Genomic DNA, 19,061 nt, shown 5'->3' with positions numbered 1-19,061 from the left:
CTTCAGGCAGGCCTATACCGTTACAGCATAGAAAGCTTGATGCTAGTTGTGACGGCTGGTGAAAAGACAGTCCGGAAACAATAGAGAGTTAACAAGATTTAATGAGATGATGAGATATAGTACAAGGACACACAAAGACGATGAGGCGATAAGGGAGACGATAGACGGTGATAAATCCAGACGGTAGTGGAGTGTAGGTGAGGAGTCCGAGTCTTGACGGCGTGAGGCAGCAGGAGAGAGTGGCACAGGAACTGCGGGGAACAGAGCCGAAGGTAAGTGTCCGTGGCTGAGTGATCGTGCGGAGAGTGGATGAGGTTCTGGGGAAACACAGACATCCAAACGCAAACTACACAGAAGCCAGACGGGGGTAAACACAACGACATGAAACAACGATCTCACAAACACAAGACGTGAGCAGCTGTTGCAGATACAATGAACGGAGACGCCCACAACTAATCAGTGCAGACGCAGAACACACAGAATTCACCACAAAGTGTAAACAACCCGAGATCACGGTTTACCAACCGTGACAGTAGTGAAGTGAAGTGACCCATACTCAGAATTTGTGCTCTGCATTTAACCCATCCGAAATGCACACACACAGAGCAATGAACACACACACGCACACTGTGAGCACACACCCGGAGCAGTGGGCAGCCATTTATGCTGCGGCGCCCGGGGAGCAGTTGGGGGTTCGATGCCTTGCTCAAGGGCACCTAAGTCGTGGTATTGAAGGTGGAGAGAGAGCTGTTCATGCACTACCGCCACCCACAATTCCGTCCGGCCCGAGACTAGAACTCACAACCCTTTGATTGGGAGTCCAACCCTCTAACCATTAGGCCACGACTTCCCTAAAAAGTACCCCCCCAGAATACGATTAACCGAATTAGTCGGTTCCCCATCTACGAGACGCGGTGGCGGGGGAACCGGAGTAGGCGGATTAATACGTTTCTCTCTTGCTCTCAACGGAGGCGGTCGCATTTCTTTCCTCTCCTCCCTGCCTTTCCTTGCTTCGCTTGTTTTCTCTTGTCTTGTCTACTTGAGAGACTCTCTCTGCACTGCTCTCCTAAACTGGAATATGGACTTGATAAATTGGTCTCTCAACGCAATTGACACCATCTTCTCGACGAGAAGCCTGGGTTCGGGGGAACCTGACTGCCCTGCCGGAAAGTTTGCAGCTGGCTACACGATGGACGCTTGGGCGAATTGGCGGGTCGTGTGTCTGGCGACTCTTTCCGTGGAGGACATTGAAGACATCTACCTATTCGGAACCATGATAACAGGTCTTCTGCTGATTGGATTAGGCTTTGCCCTGGGTTATCGGAAAATTAAGAAGACGGGAACAGCCGTCCAAAGCCTCACAAGACTGCCCGTCATGATTGAAGTAGTGGGCAGAGCGGTCAGCATTGAGACTGATACTATTAACCGCAATATGGATAACATCATGAAGAAAAAGGATTTGGAAAAGAAATTGGAGAATTTGGAGACCAATGGACAATGAAAAATCATAGTGACCGTGAAAAGAAATGCGGCTACTAGACCAAACAACTGGTATCTTATCTTCTTTTGGCTTTCTTTACCAGCCTTGGCTGGATGACAAAAATCTCCCAGGCGAGCAGGGCAGCTTGACTTCTCTTGCATTCCTTCACCCTCTCCCACAGACACCTGCTGATTGTTGACTCTATCTAGGACCTGACCAAGGACGTCTCCATGGCAACTTGCTGTGAAGCTGTAAAATCTGCAGACTGAGGAATCTAGAGAGAGTCTCAACTCTCCAGGCCTACAAATACACAAACTCTTACACATATACAGATATGCATTCACCCTCCCAACCCCCATCCCCCGCCTTCGCCGCTTTGTTCCGCCAGTCTGGTAGGCGGGTCTGTGACTAGCGCTTTCAAGCTGCTGGGACCGGATGGCAGTTGCAAAGTCGTGTGTCTATGGTGTATTGATTATGTGCTTTTTTGTGCTGAGGTGTTTTTCCTGTTCTCATACTGTGCTCCCATAAGGAGCATAGTCTGGGTGTTGTTTTTTTTCTCCTCACTTACCTAATTTTATGCTGTACTTATTTCTTCCTCAAATACCCTGTCTTCCTGTCCTGTCTACCCCACTGTCATATTGTATGTATGTATGTATGGACAGGTTGATGGCTAATTTCGCTGGTACTTCTGACTAGTGACAATAAAGGGCTACTACAACTACTACTACTATAAAACACGGGTTTAATTTTGGACACATGAAAGGCGGGGTGTATCCTCTTGTACGCAGGAGGTAGTTTGAGGCAGACTGTCACCGGACTAATGATCTTGGTGATAGTGAATGGGCTGATAAATTTGGGAGCTAGTTTATTAGAAACGGATCGCAATGGAATGTTACTGGTAGAAAGCCACACTTTTTGACCCACGACGTAGACGGGAGGCTTTGACCGGTGGCGATCGGCCTTGGCCTTAGTGCGCTCCCTCACCCGGAGCAGAGTCTCACGGGCTCTGGTCCAGGTGCGGTGGCACCTCTGGACAAACGTGTGAGCGGAGGGGACCGCGACTTCAGATTCCAGACTGGGAAATGCTGGTGGCTGGTACCCTACACTACACTGAAACGGAGAGAGGCCCGTAGCTGACACTGGCAACGAATTGTGGGCGTACTCCACCATAGAGAGTTGTTGACTCCAGGAAGAAGGATTCTTGGAGACCAAACATCTCAACGTCCTTTCCAAATCTTGGTTGGCTCGCTCAGATTGTCCGTTGCTTTGGGGATGATAACCCGAAGACAAGCTAACTGACGCTCCTAATAACTTGCAAAACTCTTTCCAAAATTTGGATATGAACTGGGATCCCCTGTATGAAACCACGTCTACCGGGAGGCCATGGAGCTGAAAGACGTGATCTAAAACAGTAACCGCTGTCTCCTTGGCTGTAGGTAATTTGGGCAAGGGAATGAAATGTGCCGCCTTCGAGAACCGGTCCACTACAGTCAAAACGACTCTCATGCCATTAGAGGGCAGGAGGGCGGTAACAAAATCTAGAGCTATATGTGAACAGGGTCTCTAAGGGACAGACAGCGGTTGAAGGAGCCCATCAGGAGGTCAGTTAGATGACTTACCACTGGCACAAACTGAGCAAGCCAAAACAAAATCGCGGACGTCGCGAGACATACGTGGCCACAAGAATTGTTGTCTAACCAACCCATTATTTCTACTTATCCCTGGATGACAAGCCATGTTGGAACAATGACTTTAACTCCTCCGGCACAAATAAGCGGTTCGGTGGGCAACCGGACGGAGGCGTTACCCCTTCTAAGGCCGTCTTGACCTTCGACTCGACCTCCCATACGAGTGCTGAGACTACTACTCTCTCAGGCAAAATACACTCGGGAGTAGCGGGACGGGCGGAGGGATCAAAAAGACGTGACAAAGAATCGGGTTTAACATTCTTGGAACCCGGGCGGTACGATAGGGTAAATTCAAAACGGCCGAAAAAAAGGGCCCACCGAGCTTGCCTGGAATTGAGTCTTTTAGCAGTTCTGATGTACTCTAAATTCTTATGATCGGTCCAAACAATAAAGGGAACCCCTGAACCCTCAAACCAGTGGCGCCACTCCTCCAACGCTAATTTGACCGCCAACAACTCTCTATTGCCAATGTCATAATTACGTTCGGCAGGAGATAATCGATGAGAGAAAAACGCGCAAGGGTGGACCTTATCGTCTGAAGCAGCACGTTGGGACAACACTGCTCCTACCCCCACCTCTGATGCGTCAACCTCCACCACGAACTGCCGTGTGGGATCAGGGGCGACAAGGATGGGAGCCGAAACAAAGCGGTTCTTGAGGTTAGAGAACGCAGCCTCAGCTGCGTCAGACCACCTGAACGGAGTACTGGAGGAGGTCAAGGCTGTCAGAGGTGAGGCTAGTTGGCTGTAATTCCGAAATAAAACGCAGATAGAAATTGGCGAACCCCAGAAACCGCTGTAGGGCCTTACGGGAATCTGGAGATGGCCAATCTATCACAGCCTTTACCTTGTCAGGGTCCATTCGTATACCCTCAGACAACACGATAAACCCTAGGAAGGGGACCACCTGTGCATGGAATACGCACTTCTCCGGCCTGACAAAAAGCCCATTCTCTAATAACCTCTGGAGCACTCGTCTGACGTGTTGAACATGTCCCTGGAGAGATGAAGAAAAAATCAGTATGTCATCCAGGTAAACATATATAAACTGATCTACCATATCTCTCAACACGTCATTCACGAGTGCTTGAAAAACCCCGGGCGAGTTGGAGAGCCCGAACGGCATCACCAAATATTCAAAGTGCCCTCTAGGGGTATTAAAGGCAGTTTTCCATTCATCCCCCTTCCTGATGCGGACCAAATAAAAAGCGTTACGTAAATCCAATTTTGTGAATACAGATCCTCCCTGCAACCTCTCGAAAGCTGAAGACATGAGTGGTAACGGATAAGTATTCTTAATAGTAATGTTGTTCAGCTCTCGGTAATCAATACAAGGTCGCAGAGAACCATCCTTCTTACCCACAAAAAAGAACCCCGCCCCCGCTGGAGATGAGGAAGGACGGATGAACCCAGAGTCTAGGGAATCAGAAATATCCGAGAGGCGATGGGCGGCCTCCCTGCCGGTCGCGGCCTGGTCGAAAACTCTCTTCATCTCGTCAGATAGGAGGTGGAACGAGGATGCACAGCACAGATGTTGATTCTCCCACACCGCCGTTCCCCATAAGGCAGTCTTGCCCGATAAAAGTGTGAGCGTGAACGCTACCTTGGATTCTTCTGTGGCGAAAGTTCGGGGCTGCAGGGCAAAATGCATAGAGCACTTGTTAAGGAATGTTCTGCAATAAGTTGGCTCACCAGCATAACTCACCGGCGCCGGAAGTCGCGGTTTCATGCCGGAAGTGGTCCTGGGGAATCCCTGGGGGAACGGTCGGCACAGGCGGGGTGATGGGCGCAGTGGGAGACGTGAGCTGATGGATCTGCTGGGTGAGCTCGGACACCTGTGCCACCAGCGCTTGGACAGCGCGTCCAGTGTTCGAGATGCTCTCCTGCTGCTGATCCATTCTCTTGACGCTATGGTGCATGAAATCGGTGAGGGTGTTGGTGCTCGCTGCTTCCATGTTGGGTGAGATCGTTCTGTGATGGCTGGTGAAAAGACAGTCCGGAAACAATAGCGAGTTAACAAGATTTAATGAGATGATGAGATATAGTACAAAGACACACAAAGACGATGAGGCGGTAACACTCCAGGGAGACGATAGACGGTGATAAATCCAGACGGTAGTGGAGTGTAGGTGAGGAGTCCAGGTCTTGACGGCGTGAGGCAGCAGGAGAGAGTGGCACAGGAACTGCGGGGAACAGAACCAAAGGTAAGTGTCCGTGGCTGAGTGATCGTGCAGAGAGTGGATGAGGTTCTGGGGAAACACAGACATCCAAACGCAAACTACACAGAAGCCAGACGGGGGTAAACACAACGACATGAAACAACGATCTCACAAACACAAGACGTGAGACAAGCCATTATATAGGAGATGAGTAATGAGTGGCAGCTGTTGCTGATACAATTAACAGAGACACCCACAACTAATCAGTGCAGATGCAGGACACACAGAATTCACCACAAAGTGTAAACAACCCAAGATCACGGTTTACCAACCGTGACACTAGTTTCTTAACAGATTGTATGAAAAAGTTATTGAATCCAATTATGGTGTGTTCCCCCATTTTAAGTTCATATGTTGTTTGGGTGGCGTTACCCTTTGGAATTAGCAAGCTGTTTGTTTCCACATTAATTTGCCATTCCCTTTAGCCTCTGTTAGAGCTTGAATATAATAATTTGATTACGACATTCTAACTTGGTTACGCAAACCTTTAAATAGTTTCAAATCAGTGTCCCTTCGGGTCTTAATAAATGTTTTCAAGGCAAGGTCTCTCCTTTTCATCAGTTTTCGAATATTATCGGAAAATATAAATTGGATTATAATATTATTGTAGAAGTAATCCATTACGATATTTATATATGAATAAATCTTAAATTATATGATAGCAAACACATATGTTCAAAAGAAAATATTGGTCTCCCACACTTACAATGGAAGACAAAAATTAAGAGAATATTAAATATATTTATTTGTGTCAAAAAAATTGCAGAGTTTGTATGGGTCTGGAGCAACATGGGGAGAGTAAAGACCTCTAAAACTAGCTTGTTCTATTCTTTTTCAATTCTATCTGTTTTCTTTTTATTTATTATATTATTTAAAAGCTCTTGCAACGTGTACTGTGTTAAGTTAACTGAGACTTGTTATAGCACTTATATAGCATTGCTCTTTTTGCTGTTTTTGATTGCTTCCACTGTTCTCATTTGTAAGTCATTTTGGATAAAAGTGTCTGGTAGACAGAGAAAAATAAACAACCAAAAAAAAAAACAAAGTGTTGAAATTATGAAAGTATATTTACCTATCCTTACAGGTGTGAATACACCTCTGAAAATGGATAGTTTAATTAGTTTCTCTTTTTAGGCCACTGATGAAGAGCGGGCGGTGACTGGGATGAATGCTGGAGAATGTCCTTTCCCCTAATCTGATGCAACAGTGGTTTAAATGGAGGACGCTGTCCTGGATGATGGAAAAGATGTCACATACTGTGCTAATGGGGCTTCTTCATGACTATATCAAATAAGGCTAAAGAGATCATGAAAGTTGACAGTGATGCATGATCTGTATTCATGGACTATGAAACAAACTGTAAGTGTATAATTTGTAAAAACAATGTTAAATGCTTGTTCTGTGTTTAGTAGAAGAGTTTACACTCGGTCATTCATACACATGCTCACATTCTTTCACACACACGTGTCCGTTAATTGTTATAATATCAGTGTTGATTTTGTGGTTTATAATGTACTGTCATGCCAGAATAGTCGGTAAAGAACTTAACTACATTGAACATAAACATGAAGAACATATTGTACAGTTATTGTATAATAGTGTTTTTGTATATACAAATGCTGTATATAAAAAAGATCAAATTGGACTGTTAAATTTTATATATATATAATAAATATATATAATAAATGTTTTCAAGGCAAGGTCTCTCCTTTTCATCAGTTTTCGAATATTATCGGAAAATATAAATTGGATTATAATATTATTGTAGAAGTAATCCATTACGATATTTATATATGAATAAATCTTAAATTATATGATAGCAAACACATATGTTCAAAAGAAAATATTGGTCTCCCACACTTACAATGGAAGACAAAAATTAAGAGAATATTAAATATATTTATTTGTGTCAAAAAAAATGCAGAGTTTGTATGGCTCTGGAGCAACATGGGGAGAGTTAATTGTTATAATATCAGTGTTGATTTTGTGGTTTATAATGTACTGTCATGCCAGAATAGTCGGTAAAGAACTTAACTACATTGAACATAAACATGAAGAACATATTGTACAGTTATATACAAATGCTGTATATAAAAAAGATCAAATTGGACTGTTAAATTTTATATATATATATCAAAAGTTAAATTCAACAAATGTTCAATGCTTTATTTATGAACTATGTAGCTGTTAATGCCATACTTTTCTGCATTTCTTACATGCAAGTTACTTTGACTTTTCTCTTGTTTTTAATAAATATTTACCTTTTAATAGTTATTATTTTTGTGTAAAAGTGATTTTTAAAATGAACAAGATTTGTAGGTTTAATGCCTAGCTCAATTTGGGTTCATTTTAGCCTAGCAATGCAGTGTTTCCCACAGTCTTACACTCAATTTGTGGCGGCACTCCGCAAAAACATATTATACACTACATTATTATTGCTTATGAATTATTGTTTAGTATATTGCTTTTACCTGTGTTCGCATTACATGAGTTTGAATTCCAAATACCAGGGACTTAAGCTCAGGTGTAATGCATCTAAAACCATAATATACAGTAAGTGCTTTTCATCTTTTTTTTCATCCTTGAAATCTAAATATGCATCTAAGCAAGTAGTGTCTGATTTAAAATTAAAATGTAATAACTGTGAAATTACAACTTAATAGTTAAATGATTATTAAATATTTAAATACAATTAATATTAATATTACAATTAATATTTTATTAAATACAAATTTATACTTTATTTTGATTGTGCCCTTTAAAAATTTGCAACTACATGTCAGCTAACTCTCTTTAGAATATTAGTAGTGTTAAGTTAGGGTTAGTATAATAAGTTGACGTACTTGCAAAGCCTCTAGAATGTCGGTTGGTGGACCATCTATACTCACTGGCACAATTATTGCCTTACAAAAGACCAGTAACTAAATTCTGTCCTTATGCAACTGACCATATAGTGATCATGTATCCAGGACTGGTGCCCAGTGAGTTGATGAAGGAGCTGAGGACAGTGCAGGAGGTGAAACTCTGGGTACATCCTGGCCCACGTGGACACTGGCCCAGCAACACAGATCTGCTGCCCTCTACTGGTGAGAGGGTTAAGACACAGCTGCAGTTGTGAAAAACCTGTGATCATCAAATGCAAATGAGATGAAAAGTAATATTATTATTGTACTTTATAGTATGCAAAGGATACATACAGTCTATCTTGTGTGCCTAGGGTTTAGAAAAGTGCAGTTTTAGGTTGATTGCTTTTGCCTTGTCCAGTTGAGGTGGTGCATCCTGCCAAACAGGGCAACATGTATCATAATGTCACTGTCAGAACACACAGGATCCCATTCAGATGTAAGGAAAGAAAAGTCCTGGTTACACTGAGAAATGAGTGAGTGCTCATCATGTGTTATTTCAGGGGTCCTGAGGAGGAATTCTGAGATTGGTGTTTGTTTCCAGTTGGAAACACTGTATTCTGGCTGAGAGTCACAATTAATTTATAGCAGTAGTTCTCAATGGAGATTATTTTTTTTGGTCAAATCACACTTTAAAACTAGAAGAAAAAAAAAACGTTTATTATTATTATTATTATTATTATTATTATTATTATTATTATTATCTGTTTTCGGAAATATTTGTAAAACTTTTATAAAATCCAAAGATAAATGATTAAATGGTAAAACTGATTTGAATGGACATTATGAAATATATTATAAATGTATTTCATATTAAATTATCATATGAAAAAATACACTACAATGAATAATATATATTGTTCAAGATCAAGCCCTTTCTTTTGGAACATGCTGCACAACTCCTTGTTCAAGCTCTTGTTCTGTCCAGGCTGGACTATTGCAATGCCCTCTTGGCAGGTCTTCCAGCCAGTTCTATCAAACCTTTACAATTAATTCAGAACGCGGCAGCAAGATTAATTTTTAATGAGCCAAAAAGAATACACGTCACACCTCTGTTTATCAATTTACACTGGCTTCCAATAGCTGCTCACATAAAATTCAAGGCATTGATGTTTGACTACAAAACTACCACTGGCTCTGCACCCATTTACCTAAATTCATTACTTCAGACTTATGTGCCCTCTAGAAGCTTGCGTTCTGCAAGTGAACGTCGCTTGATTGTGCCATCTCAAAGAAGCACAAAGTCACTTTTACAGACTTTTAAATTAAATGTTCCCTCCTGGTGGAATGACCTCCCCAACTCAATCCGAGCAACTGAGTCCTTAGCCACTTCAAGAATCGGCTTAAAACACATCTCTTCCATCTTTATTTGACCCTCTAACTTTAACACTCACTATTCTAATTATATTCTTTAAAAAATCTAACTACCTTTCTAATCTTTTTGTATTCTTTTTTCTTTTCATTTATTATGCAATTGTATATGTACAGTATTGTTCAAAATAATAGCAGTACAATGTGACTAACCAGAATAATCAAGGTTTTTCGTATATTTTTTTATTGCTACGTGGCAAACAAGTTACCAGTAGGTTCAGTAGATTCTCAGAAAACAAACGAGACCCAGCATTCATGATATGCACGCTCTTAAGGCTGTGCAATTGGGCAGTTAGTTGAATTAGTTGAAAGGGGTGTGTTCAAAAAAATAGCAGTGTGGGATTCAATCACTGAGGTCATCAATTTTGTGAAGAAACAGGTGTGAATCAGGTGGCCCCTATTTAAGGATCAAGCCAACACTTGTTGAACATGCATTTGAAAGCTGAGGAAAATGGGTCGTTCAAGACATTGTTCAGAAGAACAGCGTACTTTGATTAAAAAGTTGATTAGAGAGGGGAAAACCTATAAAGAGGTGCAAAAAATGATAGGCTGTTCAGCTAAAATGATCTCCAATGCCTTAAAATGGAGAGCAAAACCAGAGAGACGTGGAAGAAAACGGAAGACAACCATCAAAATGGATAGAAGAATAACCAGAATGGCAAAGGCTCAGCCAATGATCACCTCCAGGATGATCAAAGACAGTCTGGAGTTACCTGTAAGTACTGTGACAGTTAGAAGACGTCTGTGTGAAGCTAATATTCCCCGCAAAGTCCCTCTGTTAAAAAAAAGGCATGTGCAGAAGAGGTTACAATTTGCCAAAGAACACATCAACTGGCCTAAAGAGAAATGGATGAAAATTTTGTGGACTGATGAGAGTAAAATTGTTCTTTTTGGGTCCAAGGGCCACAGGCAGTTTGTGAGACGACCCCCAAACTCTGAATTCAAGCCACAGTACACAGTGAAGACAGTGAAGCATGGAGGTGCAAGCATCATGATATGGGCATGTTTCTCCTACTATGGTGTTGGGCCTATTTATCGCATACCAGGGATCATGGATCAGTTTGCATATGTTAAAATACTTGAAGAGGTCATGTTGCCCTATGCTGAAGAGGACATGCCCTTGAAATGGTTGTTTCAACAAGACAATGACCCAAAACACACTAGTAAACGGGCAAAGTCTTGGTTCCAAACCAACAAAATTAATGTTATGGAGTGGCCAGCCCAATCTCCAGACCTTAATCCAATTGAGAACTTGTGGGGTGATATCAAAAATGCTGTTTCTGAAGCAAAACCAAGAAATGTGAATGAATTGTGGAATGTTGTTAAAGAATCATGGAGTGGAATAACAGCTGAGAGGTGCCACAAGTTGGTTGACTCCATGCCACACAGATGTCAAGCAGTTTTAAAAAACTGTGGTCATACAACTAAATATTAGTTTAGTGATTCACAGGATTGCTAAATCCCAGAAAAAAAAAATGTTTGTACAAAATAGTTTTGAGTTTGTAAAGTCTAAGGTAGACACTGCTATTTTTTTTTAACACACCCCTTTCAACTAATTGCCCAATTGCACAGCCTTAAGAGAGTGCATATCATGAATGCTGGGTCTTGTTTGTTTTCTGACAATCTACTGAACCTACTGGTAACTTGTTTGCCACGTAGCAATAAAAAATATACTAAAAACCTTGATTATTCTGGTTAGTCACATTGTACTGCTATTATTTTGAACAATACTGTATGTGTGTGTGTGTGTAAAGACCTCTAACTAGCTTGCTCTATTCTTTTATTTTTTTTAATCTATCTGTTTTTCTTTTTATTTATTATATTAGTTAAAATCCCATGCTACGTGTACTGTGTTAACCTAACTGAGACTTGTTATAGCACTTATATATCATTACTCTTTTTGTTGTTTTTGATTGCTTCCACTGTCTTCATCTGTAAGTCGCTTTGGATAAAAGCGTCTGCTAAATGAATAAATGTAAATGTAAATATTGTTTAACATTAACCTTGATGTCCTTTTTCATTCGTGTTACCAATAAGGACATACTTCAGAGGAGGGTAAATGTAATTAAAAGAAAAAGAAAAAAGGACACTTGAAAAATCACATATATTTAATAAAAAGTGATAAATTCAACTTCTGTGCTGTACAACATACTCTTGTGTGTAGAACAGAGAGAGAGAGAGATAATCTGCTGCTGCATTAATGTGGAATGCAGAAAAGAAAGAAACTGGAGAGTTTTAAAAGTGAGGAAGTGAACAAGATTTCCCTTTATGATATATACTACATTTTTGGGTTACTTTACCCATTGTAGGACACAGTAAGCCTTGCAAAAGGCACATTGTCACACTTTGTACTGAAATGGAAAAGAAGGAGAAGGAAGGCTGTGAATGAGGTGATAAAGGAGAACTTAGCCCCTGCCACAATGCCCACTTGTATCTTTCATTACCAAACCACCAAGGAATATCCCCACAGCAACCACAGGCAGGATCAGGACAACTGTGGGACATGGCTTGTCTTTAGCTTTATTAATAATAAAATAATAAATGTCAAGCCTGACATGCATCTCTGTTTGTGTTATGCTGTATGGCTGGGTTTCTTGTATATGCGGAAACGATACATTATTATTATTTTTTATATACTATACGAAGATTTCAAAATTGGAGGGTTTGTTCATATGCACAGCTAGAAACACTGAATGAAGACCAGACATTAAAGCTGCAGTCGGTAACTTTTGACGCTTTAGCAGTTAATAAACAGAACTGCTTGCGTCTTGCGGAAGAACATTGTAGCCGGATCTACTTCTCTCTGTTTATGTCTATGAAGAATCACAAAGGTACTCCACCGCGGTATCCCCGAAGCAATCTAAAATAGTCTGAATATAAACACTTATTATAGGTGTACCCTAGTGATTCAGGACAGGCTAAAAACACAGTTTGGAAAATCGATTCATGGTGTACTCACTTATTATATACATTTTGTAAATTTTGAACACATAAAAAAGTTATGGACCGCAGCTCTGATTGGTTGTTTCTTACCGGGAGCAATGTATTCCTGCAAATGGCAATAGGACCACTGGGAGGAGCCAGAGGAGCTTCATTTTTTTCACAGATTATCTGTCTCATATTCTACTGTCAGGACATAATAACAGGTTTAACAAATGTGTAAAAAAATATATATATATATTTTTTACAAAAGTTAACTACTGCAGCTTTAAATAAAACAATCAACTACCTCAAACTTAAAAAGGAAGGGTTTACTTGCAAGGGTTCTTTGAAGGTGAGAAAGCCAATAAAACAGTTGAACTTCAAAACAATCCCACACAACAACAGGAAGTATGTAGGAGGGCACAGGAGTCTTTTCAGGAAAGGCAGGAATTCTTAACATTTACATAACAATACAGAGAATGAACTGAGCTTTTTTGTAAAGATTTGCATAGACGTTGGTATAGCTTCATGTAAAAAATGTTTTAAGACTTCTAGGCTACGTGTCTTACGAATTGGAGTGACTCCTGCTGAAATACTGCCATTTCTATTATGAATTTGTTAGTTTTAAAAAGGAAAAGGAATGGGAATGGAAAAAAAAGTTCAAACAATGATGGATTTGTTAAAAAGGTGGAAAGAAGTTGCCTTTTACAATGTTGTCAAGTTTCACTGAGTGTGTGTTTGGGAGGACAGACTCCTCCTTGTTGCCCTGATCCACATTAAAGTTTTCATTACATTTTTCCCCTTGTCTGGGCAAAGATCTGGGCAGGAACCGCAAAGGAACACCAGCAAGTAAGATGGCAGATGAAACAAAGAATCCCAGCCACCAAGCACCCACCCTGCGTGCATCCTGTCGAGTGATGGTCACACTATCTGCAAAACAAACAAACAAACAAAAAAACTTACATTATACAACATTATAGGTAATACTAAGCAAATACCAAGTATTTATAGTAATGTATTGCTGCTAACCGTGAGATTATAACTAAAGTATGATAGTATTTCAGCCCAGTGAAAGTTCATTTGAAAATCAGATACTTACAACTTGAGTACATTTTGGTAGTATCATTCACTTTAGATTCGCCATATACGACAGTAAAATAAACTTTGATAGTTTGGTATGATGACAACTTGTGAAAGATCAATTTGAACAGAACTGACTGATTCTTTATTACAAACCAAAATGTCATTAAAAAAAATAAAATTAAGTCACTTTATATTAAATGTCTTTATCTACTATTATAAAATTAAGCATTTGGTACAATTTTTTACACAAACATGATGATCGGCAAAACTCTTGACAAGTTTGCATATGAGCAGGTTATGGGTAGATTTGTCAAAAATGTAAACACATATGTAATTGCAATGTAAATACAATGTAACAACCTGTATACAATAGTATATATTTTCAATGTAAAAGGACATGTAAGTAAAATGCCCCCATTATTAAACAGTAAAGTGAGCTCCAGTAAGTAAATAAATGAATAAATGTTGTATTTTTGTTAGTTCAGATGGCCAGCTGTCATTTAATTTTTTTTCTTGTTTGTTAAAAAAAAGAAAAAAAAAAACAACTTTCAAAACGTGTAAACATTCAGACCCCAGAAGCACATTAAGACTAGATAAAAAAATAAAAAAAAACATAATAAAAAAATAATAATCAAATACAAATGAAACTTCACATGAATACACACAGTTCTGGTGAAACTGAATAAACTGTATGCTTACCACTGTTGGGAACGTTACTTTAAAAAAGTAATTAGTTATAGTTACTCACTACTTGTTCAAAAAAGTAACTAAGTTAGTAACTGAATTACTCTATAATAGTAACTCTATTAAGCGTGTGCTGACATCTGTGTAAAAACACTGTCTCTGATTGGCTACCATGAAACACATGATTCTGCCTTAGCCAATCATAATCGCTTATCTCGTTATTAACCCACCTCCTCACTCGCTGTGTGAGCCAGGGGCTTGTTCTGATTAAATAGTTTATTAAATCAATGCGTAGTAACGCAACACATTTAAAGTCCAGTAATGTTAACGGCGTTATAAAGACGGGAAAAGTAATTAATTAGATTACCCCGTTACTGAAAAAATAACGTCGTTACCTAATGCCATTCTTTTAAACGGCGTTATTCCAAACACTGATGCTTACCAACACTTACAAATCAGATATCCATACACTGTTTGGCACACATGGAGCCTAGCAGGAATCCAAATATGGGACCCAGCAGCATAATTGTTGGAAGACACGCTAAGCATCACAAGAGAGATATTCATTAAACATAATAAACTAATTGTGACGAGTGGTGTGGGGCCGAGGGCTGCGGGAACGGAGCGAGGCCGGAGGAGTGATTGGGAAATGAGCGACACCTGCTCCACTCCATTCTCGCACTCTCTGAAGAGTTTGGAACGATACAAAAGAGAAGTGACGACAGTGAAGGACGAGAGAGTACCAGGTCTGGGCTTTATTTTGTTTTTGTTTTTGTTTTTTTACGCTGTCACGCTGTTTTGTGTTTATTTCATTATTAAAGTTTTGATTTAAATGTCCAACAGTTCCCGCCTTATTCTTCCCAAGATTCTGAAGTTTATGAACTGTTACACTGGTGCCGAAACCCGGGAGGAAGGAGGGATGCGCTGCCAAAGATCCCTCGCCACTGAGGTGAACCCGCGTTCCCATCGAGCAGGGCAAGGGAGTGTGCCGCCGTGGATGCTCGAGGCAGTGGGCTGGAATGAGTTGCCGGGGACGGATGAACTCACTGCCGGCCGCCTGCGATGTGGGGGCGCCATTCGCCAGGGGGCCGGAGCCTGCTGCCATCCAGAATGGGAAGGAGCAGGGAACGGGGGTCTCCTGCCAGCTGCCCAAATCCGGAGAAGCCGTCGTCGTCCCGTCCACCGAGGGCCATCCAGTGCCACTGCCAGGCACCGCAAAGGAGTTCATCCAGCTGGTTTATATTAAATGAAGATAGATGAACTTCATATTTTCTGTAGTTACATCTATTGTAAACTAAACTATACTTTCATAATTCTGCTGAATATTGCATGTCATACATTTAAATGTATATCAGTAATGACATATTTGTAATTATAGAGTTGCATTTAAAATATGAGCATAATATTTATATTAATATCAGCTTAAATATATATTAACTTTCAGTGTAACATTGAACTACAAACTAAAATCATAATCATGTAATTTACATGTGCTTTCGTAAGTAAACAATACCTCTTCAAAGTATTACAAAAGATTATTTAAACAATAATTTAAAGGGGACATTGGATGCCAAATAAATTTTTATATGATGTTTGCAATAAAATAAAATTGTTTAAAAATGTTTGCATATAAATGTGTCTTAGCACAGTGTCAACACAGCAGTGTGTGAACACAACCACACCATAAAAATCCATTCACTATTTTATTTATTTTTTCAATTGCCAAAAAAACTCTGTTTTGATTTTGTGAGCAGTATGATGTCATAATGCTCAGTCACTGGCCACATAAAAGTGAACAAAAGAGTCTTCATTTTCTCCCGACATCAAAGCCACAGTGGATTTGTTTTGTTTTTGTAACGCGCCACCAAATACAGAAAAAAATAGCTGTTTTTGACAGTGAGTTGTTTTGGCACAACCATTGAGGAATTTTAACCAACATATGTTGCAGACATTTCATGAAGACACTAGAGAATCAAACAAACGTTTTTTGCACATCTACCTGACTCCTGACTCATACATGGCCTGGAGGACATTGGCCTGAAAGACCTGGAGCACAGCCATTGAATACAGAGCTGAGGTAGCCTGTCCCACAGAGGAAAATGCTCGTACAGTGAGGGCAGAAGTCATCCTGCAAGGTTTGGATGAGTGACCTTCGCTTTCCATACAATGGCAGTGAGCGGGCCAAGAGAGGACATCCTCTCATTAACCTTTTCTTCAGTGCCATCCACTGAGGAGAGAGCAGAAAAAGAGTTAAAGCGAAGAAGGGCTGAGTAAGGAGCATGCCACAACTTTGTAAGCTCATCATGGACCTTCGGAAAAAAAACTGAGAGGTTCACTGACGAGGGGCCTGGCGGAGCCCCGACTGCAACCATTTGTAGAGATGGCAATGAGTGGCCTCCTCCAGCGTAGACTATTCCTATTCCAGTTCCTCAACTGCCTTAGAGAGGATTCGTAAAAGTTTGGCATCCATCCCTGTCTTAGAGTCACTGTGCTTAACAGTTGATGAAGGTGTGGGGTCAACAATAGAGCTCAACATCTCCTCCACATTTGATGCAATTAGAGACATGCTGTCATCTGAAAACAACTTTGCCTGAGCCTGTGTTAATGCTTTCCCGTATTTGCATGCATCATGCTTGTGAATTCAAGTAAAAGGAAGCAAAAAGTGTAGTGTGACAGGCCCTTTAAGGTAGCTCTACTAGTAGCATTTACATCTCTTGAGTTGGTAGGGGACTTCCAGACCCTTTCAGTAGCCCCCTCCTCCTCTTCCCTTGACTTTGTCTCTGGATTGATAAAGGTGATTGTAAACGACCGCTAGGGGTCAGCCAAAACAGGAAAAGGAAGAGAATCTCAATACCAAGGAGATTTTGAATAACAAGAAATTATTTACAAGTAATTGTTTACCATCAAGGGCAGACCAGGGGCCTGTTCTTTGTGCGTCGCTTATTACATCCGAGATCAAATGACACATCCAAGATGATATCATCGTGCTAATCCTGATCCGGCTAATTGGGTTCTTCGAACACACCTGTTGTGTATGATTAGTATCGCTGGATTGAGTTATCTGAGATAATTGCGCGTTCATGTGTTGTCTTAAAAGGGGATATGTATCGATAGTCGAAACCATGATCAGCAGTGCAGCGATTGGCAGGTGGCAAGCCGGCAATGTAATGACGTCATATAATTTAAAACGACACCTGACGAAAAACACCTGACGAAAAACAAATTTCTGGACTTTTATAAGGAAACAGCCAAGCAAACAAACCTACATAAATGTTATTTTAGATACATTAAACAGATAATACATACATGGTTTAATTTTATTATATATTTTTTCATGATTCCCAATTATTTAGATACGCAATTTATAGTTGTGCAGTCTTTACATTTTTATTTCAATGTAGAAATTATCTATTAATTTCATTTTATATTGGGACAGATTTGTTATGTGACAGCATTAATGAAAGTTTCTTAAGGGTCAATATCATGTTATCTACATCTCCTGCGCTCCATCAAGCTCCGCCCATAATATCATCATCACTCAAAATAATGCGCGACTCTATTATCTGTATAGCATGTGTGTAAGACTCTAATACAATTATGAAGTAATAATTTTATGACAAATAAATATTTCAGTGAGTAAAACTGGCTGTCTAGTAGGCTGTTATGGACTACACAGCATTTTTATATTATTTTTAAATATTTTTTTAATGATTATTATTTTAAATTATTGTCCCTGGATCAGTACGATACTCTTGTAATAAAGTAGCGGTGGTAGCAGGCATATTTTGAGTATCAGTTCTGGTTGAAAAGAAGCGATCTAATCCTGTTTACATGAAATAAGCCTGCTCCCGAGCAGGTTTAAGCTAACGGACATGTTGCTATGACAGCAGCTCCGGGATGAGCTTCGAAGAACCAACCGATCCAAGATCACGCCAAATCGTCAATAATCAAATCCAGCTAACCGAGTTAGCAATGTATGAAGAACAGGCCCCAGGCCAACATAACAATTTTTTATTATTATTTTTTATTTTTTATGAACACTTCCTATAGAAAACAAAAATACAGTTACAACTTACCTGACTCCCTAAAACAAAAACAATGTGAAGAGGTTTCAAAATAAATTGACGTCTAAGCCCCTTCATCCCTCAATTTGCCAACACTTATTTACAAAATAAATATACAAGTTAACAGCCAACAATTCACAATCAGAAACCAAAAACAATCAATCAGGCATGGTTCAATTTAACAAGGAATATCACAGAATGGAAACAAAATAATAATCACGGAATACAATCACACTCCCAGTCTTAAGCACCTACTCACTATCTCTCTGGTAAGACACTCAAAGACTTAAACAAATGACAACTGAAAGGCAAAAAGGCAAACTACAGAGTCACACGCAATGGCACAAGCATGGCCCCAATTGAGTGTTTGGGGCAGTCCTTACATCTGGGTAAGGTGAGGAGGAGAACCAATCGCAGCCTCCAGCAAATTATCTCAAGGAACCCTTATCATAAACATACAAAGAAAGAACACAAGAGGGCAGAATGGAAATAACAAACAAATGACATGATATTGTACATCGCATCCCATTATTCTTAAAGTGTGGTCAACTTCACCAGGGATTTATCATTAAGACTTGTGTCACGATCATTAGATTGAGTGCCCATGAACTTCAGTAGAGGGCACTCCAATCAGGACAATTCCACATC

At 40.1% G+C, this 19,061-nt stretch overlaps 1 pseudogene; it reads right to left on the bottom strand.

Moving 5' to 3' along the window:
* Positions 1-7,390: 7,390 nt before the first annotated feature.
* On the bottom strand, positions 7,391-16,476 carry LOC113047762 (solute carrier organic anion transporter family member 1C1-like; annotated as a pseudogene).
* Positions 16,477-19,061: the final 2,585 nt, after the last annotated feature.

This window comes from Carassius auratus, chromosome 29 (genome assembly GCF_003368295.1).
Source record: "Carassius auratus strain Wakin chromosome 29, ASM336829v1, whole genome shotgun sequence".
NCBI lineage: Eukaryota > Metazoa > Chordata > Actinopteri > Cypriniformes > Cyprinidae > Carassius > Carassius auratus.
Note: the sequence above shows the minus strand (reverse complement) of the source record. Positions and strands in the feature narration are given on the sequence as shown.